The sequence below is a fragment of the Mus pahari genome, chromosome 7 (genome assembly GCF_900095145.1).
Source record: "Mus pahari chromosome 7, PAHARI_EIJ_v1.1, whole genome shotgun sequence".
Taxonomy (NCBI): domain Eukaryota; kingdom Metazoa; phylum Chordata; class Mammalia; order Rodentia; family Muridae; genus Mus; species Mus pahari.
In genome coordinates, this window is record NC_034596.1 from 59650265 (window position 1) to 59658793 (window position 8529).

General features: G+C 38.3%; 1 pseudogene; it reads left to right on the plus strand.

Annotated features, from left to right (window-relative positions):
• Nucleotides 1-258: 258 nt before the first annotated feature.
• Nucleotides 259-1548, plus strand: LOC110324796 (annotated as a pseudogene).
• Nucleotides 1549-8529: the final 6981 nt, after the last annotated feature.

An 8529-nucleotide genomic window follows, 5' to 3' on the forward strand; every position in this document is an offset into this window, starting at 1 on the left:
TATGGGATGGGGAGCAGTCAGAGGGTAGACCGGGAGTGTGAAAAAAAGCAAGAAAGCAAGGAAGGAAGGAAGGAAGGAAGGAAGGAAGGAAGGAAGGAAGGAAGGAAGGAAGGAAGGAAGGAAGGAAGGAAGGAAGGAAGGAAGGAAGGAAGGAAGCTCCGGTACAGGGTCATGCTCGCATCTGTCCTTAACATTTCCTTCAGTGCCTACACACCCTCTTTCCTTCCTTTGCAGCTAGCAGACTGCCAGAAGTTCACCATGTCTATTCTCAGGATCAATGCCAGAAAGATCTTTGACTCCTGTGGGAATCCCACTGTTGAGGTAGATCTGTACACTGCAAAAGGTCTCTTCATGCTGCAGTGCCCAGTGGTATGTCCATTGACATCTTTGAGGCCCTAGAACTCCGAGACAATAAGACCGGCTTTATGAGGAAGGGTGTCTCACAGGCTGTTGAGCACATCAATAACACTGTGGCACCTGCTCTGATTAGCAAGAAAGTGAATGTTGTGGACCAAGAGAAGGTTGACCAGCTGATGATCGAGGTGGACCGCACCAAGAATACATCTAAATTTGGTGCAAATGCCATCCTGTGAGTGTCCCTGGCTGTCTGCAAAGCTGGTGCCATGGAAAACGGAGTATCCCTTTACCATCACATTGCTGACTTGGCCAGCAAACCTGAAGTTATCCTGCTGGTCCCAGCTTTCAATGTGATCAGCGGTGGTTCTTATGCTGGCAACAAGTCTGATCCTGCCTGTGGGGGCATCCAGTTTCTAGGAAGCCATTCACACTGAAGCAGAGGTTTACCACAGCCTGAATGAAGAACGTCATCAAGGAGAAGTACGGGAAGGACATCACCAATGTGGGTGATGAGGGCAGATTCTCACCTAACATCCTGGAGAACCAAGAAGTACTGGAGTTGCTCAAGACTGCAATTGCAAAGGCCAGCTACACTGACCAGTTTGTCATCTGCATCGATGTGGCTGCCTCTGAGTTCTACAGGCCTCGCAAGTATGACCTGGACTTCAAGTCTCTGGATGATCCCAGCAGGTACATCATACTTGACCAGTTGACCGACTTGTACAAGTCCTTCATCCAGGACTCCCCAGTGGTGTCCATCGAAGACTCCTTTGACCAGGATGACTGGGATGCCTGGCAGAAGTTCACAACTAGTGCAGGCATCCAGGTGGTGGGCGATGACCTCACATTGACCAGCACTAAGCGGAGTGCCAAGGCTGCAGCAAGAAGTCCTGCAACTGTCTCCTGCTCAAAATGAACCAGATTGGCTCTGTGACTGAGTCTCTGCAGGCGTATAAGCTGGCCCAGCCCCATAGCTGGGGTGTCACGGTGTCCAAACAACCTCGGGAGACTGAAGACATTTTCATCGCCGACCTGGTGTTGGGGCTCTGCACAGGGCAGATCAAGACTGGTGCACCTTGCGGATCTGAGGGCCTGGCCGAGCACAATCAGATCCTTAGAATCCAGGAAGTGCTGGGCAGCAAAGCCAAGTTTGCTGGCAGGTCCTTCAGGAACCCCCTGGTCAAGTAAAGCATGGACTGGATATCCCTGGAGCCGCCATCTGCTAGGTCCTCTGTTCCTGATGTCATCTAGACAGCTCAAGGCTGGCCCAGTGCTTGCCCTTCCCATCTCACAGCTTGCTTAGACATCCACACCTGACCACCAGTAACTCTGCTGGAGACCAGCTTTGCAATCATGTGACTGGTCTGAATCAATTTTTCTGTCACCTGATTTCCCAGCTAGTGTATGGAGCCCTCGGAACTCCAGTGTAATTAATTTCTAGGCTACCCACCATCAAAACTCCCCCAATGGTTTAAATGCAAAAATAAAAACTATAGAAGTCCCTCCCAAAAAAAGATTAAATAAAATTACAAAGAAAAACATACATGGGTATTTGTGTGTGTCTGTGTTCATACCTTTTCTTCTGATATTTTTGTCTTATTTGTTTCTTATTTTCAGTTTATTTACTCATATTTTATTTTTTTATTTTGTTATGGTTTTGATAAAGAGATGGAGAGAAATCATGTAGTTGGGTGGGTAGGAGGACAGGAGGTTCAGGTAGGAGTTGCAGAGAGGAAACTACAGTTAAAATATATTCTATAAAAAAATTAAGTATATCCTAATAAACTAATAGGAAAATAATTTGAACTTTAAAAATATAGGCAACAAATATACCTGTGCTTGCATCAAAAAAGAAGTGTTTTATCTTAATAGATAGCAAAAACATTTTTGGGGGGTGAGGAATCATTTTGGATTTTATATTTAAGTTGGATACAGAAAGAAACCTATGTTCAGATTAAACAGAGACAGACACTGTTCTATCAGCGTTCCTCCACAGAAAGAAAATGATAGCTGGAACATACCAAATAAAAGCTCTTCAGGCACCTAATTTCTCTCCACAATGTGGGGGATATAATGACAGGTTCATAATTCTGCAACTTAAATGGCTCTTATGCATCGTCTGCTTTTAACCAGTATAAACTGCTGTGCAGTTTTTAGTTTTTCAGTCTTTCCCAAGTGTAAGTGGAGAGGATGATGTACATAATATTCTAATCCTTTTTCACATCCTTCAAAGCAATGATAAAGTGCTTGTCTAGGAACGCAGGACTGCTCCCTACGTTGTTACATTCTTCTAGAATTGATTGCGCCAAGTCAACATATCCAGAAACTTTTAAGATTTTGCTAATAATAATTTATGCTCTGTGTTATGTAAAATAAATAGGACATAGCTTGCTTGTGAGCAAAGAACTGTGAGAATAAGAGAAAACACTACTGTGCAACAAAACAAAGGGATTTTATTGTTTCCAGTACAGTTTACTGCTTGGATGGAAGAACTTCATATACTGTACAGATAAAAATTTAGTTTATGTTATTATTTTAATTTGAAAAGGGAAATATGTTTATTATGAAAATCCAGTCCTCATTTCCAAGTGACATTGACAAGATATTTGCATCAAGAAACTTGCATTTTTTTTCCTTTTTAAAATTTATTCTTTAATCTTATTTACAATCTAGAATATATCCCACTCCCAGCCCACTCTGACTGTCCCACTTCGCACACCTCCTTCCCCCTCCTCCATTCCCCATCTTCAAGAGGATGTCTCCACCTTCACACCCCACCAGGTCTTGCCACTCCCTGAGATGCCAAGTCTCTTGAGGGCTAGGTGCATCTTCTCTGAGTCTAGACCCAGCAGTCCTCTGCTGTATATGTATGGGGTCCTCATATCAGCTGGTGTATGCTGCCTGGTTGGTGGCTCAGTGTCTGAGTCCAGATTAGTTGAAACTGCTGGACTTCCTATAGGGTTGCCTTTCTCCTCAGCTTCTTCCAGCTTTATCCTAATTCAACCATAGGGGTCCCCAGCTTCTGTCCATTGGTTGGGTGCAAATATCTGCAGCTGATTCTTTCAGCTGCTTGGTGGGCCTTTCAGAGAGCAGTTGTGATAGGCCCCGCTTCCATTATTTAGCTGTTGCTCTGATCAAAGATAGAGTCCGTGTGTGTGTGTGTGTGTGTGTGTGTGTGTGTGTGTGTGTGTGTGAGAGAGAGAGAGAGAGAGAGAGAGAGAGAGAGAGAGAGAGAGAGAGANGAGAGAGAGAGAGAGAGAGAGAGAGAGAGAGAGAGAGAGAGAGAGAGAGAGATGCCATGGAGTATTTTCTTAAATACAACTTTACAATCTAGGACATCTATTTAAGTGTAAGTTGTATTTTCAAAGAGAGTAATAATGATGCATTTTTGTCTCCAAAAGTTTAAAATCTGCCTTAAGAATTATCTAATTTAAAATTGAAAATTCAACATATATACAAAAATGTATTAGATGTTTATTATGTGTTAATTCTGGTGTAGAAATATCAAAAAGATATTAGGTTGAACTAAATAAAATTATAATGTATAAGTTAAAATAATAAATTATTTATTTACACTCTCAGATATTTCAATACTATTTACAAAGGCATAGTCACAGGTTTTATAAACATCAGTGTTTTCTAGAATGGGGTCTCTGACTCTCTAAGCTGGTTTGCAAGTCCTGCAGGTGAGCTTCAGGAATACCATGTTCCTGAGTCAGTATTTGGCACAAATGGATGTTACAGAGATGCAGTTGAGGCCATGAGATCTCTGTACATAAGCGCTCACCGTAACTCTTGTATATAACCTCAGTAAACTCACTGGTTCATTACGCTATTATTGGGTGATATTGTGTCTTTTGTTTGTCATTGATGCCTTATCTGTTGTCAGTAAAATTTTGTTAATGTCTCCACAGGAAAATCATACAAACTGGAAACTTAAATTTTAGTTTCAAATTCTCCAAAAAAAAAAAAAAAAAAAGAAAGAAAGAAGGAAAGAGAAAAAAAGATGAAAGACTACCAATTTTAGTCAAAATGAGATATGTAATAAGACACGAAGGCTACAAACTACTTCCCTAAAATATTAACTGAAGATTGAGACAAGTATTTATCAACTAAATTATCAATTACTTTTCCATAAATTACAAAATGGAAAAATGCTTAATAATGGGAAAAGAAAAATTTGTTTTCTCCAATGGAGTTACAGTGGACATACAAACCATACTTGAAAGCAGGTCACAAGCCCTAACAGAACAGAATGAGTTCAATAACATTTTGGAGAATTCTTTATATCATAATTATTCTTCAGGTTCTTTTTAAAAAAATATATTTTATTTCTAACCTATCAGATATTTTGGTGTACAAATTATGGTTTACAGATTTTTTATCAGAATTTTTATTGGTATGATATAAAGCATGACAAAATACACTTGAAGGGGAAAGACTTTATTTCATACTACAGTTGGTAGTCAGTCTACCATCCAGGGAAGGCAGGGCAGGAACCTGGATGCAAGAACTGATGCAGACGCCATGGAAGAGAACTCTATACTGGCTTACTCCTCATGACTTGCTCAGGCTCCATTCTTGTACAGCCAGGACCACTTTCATAGGGGTAGTGACGTCCGCAGGAGATAGGTCCTCTTATAGAAATCATTATTCAAGACAATATCCCATAGACTTGCCTACAGCCCAGTCCTGTAGAAGCATAATCTCAGTTGTTGTTACCTCCTTCAGTTAACTATAGCTAATGTTAAGTTGACACAAAATTAACCAACCTATGTTGTGTGCACAATATTCACATATGTGATTTCTTAAGCTGCCACAATGAAAGAAGAATGAGTTCATTTGATACTTTGCCATAGGGAGAAGCAGGGTTGTTGCAACTTTGAACGATCTCACATTTCATTTGCTAAAAAGTCACATTTTTAAAATAAATAGACTTCTAAGGTTCAGTTCACATTCTGAGAGGTTATAGGATAGAATCCTGAATCAAACACTATCAATATCAATTTGTTGGAAGAAGTCCCTTAAGTGTTACCCTTTAAGTGTGAAAGAGAAGTGCAAAGGATTCAGTATATGCATTGGACTGTAGTAAAGTATAGGGACAGAACCCTGATGTTAGGGACAACAAACATTCCTAAAGAGAACATTATCTTCCCATCTTTGTCTTGTGAGATGGAGGTCTTTCAAGTTGTATTACATCAAATGGCTATCTTTTTTTATAGAGAAACACCATCCTGGTCTGCTAAGAGCTGTTTGTATGAAGGTATTCTGCTACTGGTATAAAAAAACAACAACTATTACTTAATTGCATACAAGGTGTCCATAAATGTTAGCTATTCAAGGTGAACTGTGTCCCCCACAGTAAATGACTACAAAAGTAATGCAGTAGGGAAAACTCAAGAAGGAAACAGGTTTCCCAAAGAGAATGTTACAAGTTAAGTGTAATAAGTAATGACAAATGCAATATAGAAATCAAGTTTGGGAATGACAGAACTCTCAATAAGTAACATGAAAGTCATGATGATGTACTTATTTTAGATTTCTGGGTAGAAACTAACTAACTGAACGTGAATAAATAAAGGTGATCATATCTCCTCACTTGCCAGAGGAGAGTTAGCTACATGTTTTCTTAATGTAATGATTGTTTCCATCTTCAATGGAACTGAAAAGAAGTCCTTGTGAGATATTCATTTCTAGTTTGGTTAATGGAAAGTTTTCCTTTAAATAAAATAGGAGGAAAGAATATTGGAAATAAAATCTTGGCCAGGAACATAGCCTGCTACAAGGCTTTCAGGAGGAGGAGCTGAGAGGAAAACTCTACAGGACTGCTGATCAATGGCCCTTTTCAGCTTTCATATCTACTATTTAAGTATTTAGGTCCTCTTTAATAATTTATGAGTATTTCACTTTAATTTGGCTGACACTGCACATATTTTAATCAACCCTGGCTAAGTAATATCAGGAAGAATTGAGAAATTTTAGTTGGAGAATTTCAATGAGCCAGTAGCAACATCACCTCATCATTCCTACACTGACCTTTAAAGGAAAAGCTTTTAGGTGCCATTGTCATTATCAGAAAAAAAACCTATTAGAAGTGTGCAATATTAACAAAGCAAAACACAGATCATGTATTGGGAAATTCAGAACTGTTCTGCTGTGAAGTGGGACTAATAGAACTGCTAGATATGAAAGCTGATGCTCAACAGGGTCCTCAAGCCATCAGGTGGAAGTGGAGGTGAAAATGTGGGAAGATTCTCTGCAAGACATCCTTAACTTCTCTAGGTGAACAGAGGTGGTGAGTGGGATACATCCTTTTCACTATCATTGGAAGCAGAATGAGACCACACTTGCACAAAAAAAGGGTGGATTTGTTGATTTTTTTGTCAGAAGGTACAAAATCCTTGGATAAAGAATTGAAAGAAGTTTAGTGGATAACTGAAACAAAACAATTTTAGAGGCTTGAAAAAATGAGACAGGAATAAGACTGTTGATCAATTCAAGGGGGCAATGCATAATAAATAAAAAAAATATTTTAACAATTAAAAGAAAGATAAGAATCGCCGCCTTTTGTAATACTTAGATATAAACAACTTGTTTTGATCTACTCTTTGGACACTTTCCTTTTAGAGAAACTAAGCTTTAAATGACTAAGCCTAATTTATCTTTTAATAATTCCCTCTAAGAGCAATGGTTAGGGGGCTCACATATGAATAAACTGTATTCATCTCTACAAACGTGCTGGTTATAGGACTGTAGTCTATGTCCTTTTAAAATACCTAAATTGAAACTCCAGTATCTTTTGCAAAATACTAACATATGGGAAATTATAGGGTAATCATAAATGAAGTGGGAATCCCTAATTAACGAGAAAAAAATTTACAAATAAGATTCCAATGAGTTTCTTACCATGTAGGAACACAGCCTAACATACCAAATATCTTTGAATGATGACAGTAGCCTTCATCAAATGTTAAAGTTTCCATTCCTTTGATCTTAGACTTCATAGATTATCAGAATGATGAGAAAAAAAATCTTTCCATAAATAAACCATTTTGTTATTCTTTAGCAACAGCTCAGATGAAGTGTGTCATTTCTCTTTATTTCCCTTATCATGGGACAATAAGATTTAAATTGTAAGAAACATATTCCATTTAAGTCTGAACCTTTCATTGATAATTCTCGTTCAACTGTTTTCTCAGTATTTTCTAGAAACTTAGCATTTCACCTAAAGTTTCTAATTTTTTTAACTGGAGACAAATTACTTTAAGTACTCTCAACATTAAAATGATTTTTTTGTCTCTTCTATATTGCAATGCACTGAGAAGACTTGAGTCATTAAGATGTGGTGCTTTCTATTTACCAAAGGGCATAAATTAAGCTTTGCCGGGCGTGGTGGCGGATGCCTTAATCCCAGCACTTGGGAGGCAGAGGCAGGTGGATTTCTGAGTTCGAGGCCAGCCTGGTCTACGGAGTGAGTTCCAGGACAGCCCAGGGCTACACAGAGAAACCCTGTCTTGAAAAACAAAAAACAAAACAAAAATGAAAATTAAGCTTTGATGTGAAGAACATGATGTGGGACTGACCGTTTTGAAATTCAGACATACCATCGGCTTAATGGTAGATAAAAATCAAAACTCTTTACTTCAGCACTTAGTAACTTTTTTATGGACAAATATCGAGTGTATAAGAAAAGCATGATATCATCTATTGTCATTATCTGACTCTATGTGTCATAATTAAAGATGCATATTTTGCTAAAATGTTATATGGAAAACCATGTATCATATCTTAAGTCAAGGTGATACACTGAGATTTATAAATATAGTATGCAAGAGATGTGGAATTATTCTATATCTGAATTATGTACAGAACTAACATCTTCTATCTCAACTACTGAGGATTTACTAAATATAATAATAGGTGGATTTATGTCTCAGTGAACCACTTAGTAGGACTGTTTTTAGCCCCATGCTATGATAATCTTTTTCCTACTCCCAGTCACTCTTTTGCACAGACACATGGCTTTTTGTTCTTGCCACAATTTTACTTTTAATATTTCCTATCCTGAAACATACTTATCTATGCTTTCTAATATTATTTTAGTTGCAAGATTAGAGCTTCATATGTGCACATCTCATTAATGCATAAATCCTCTTAAATGTTCTACTAAAC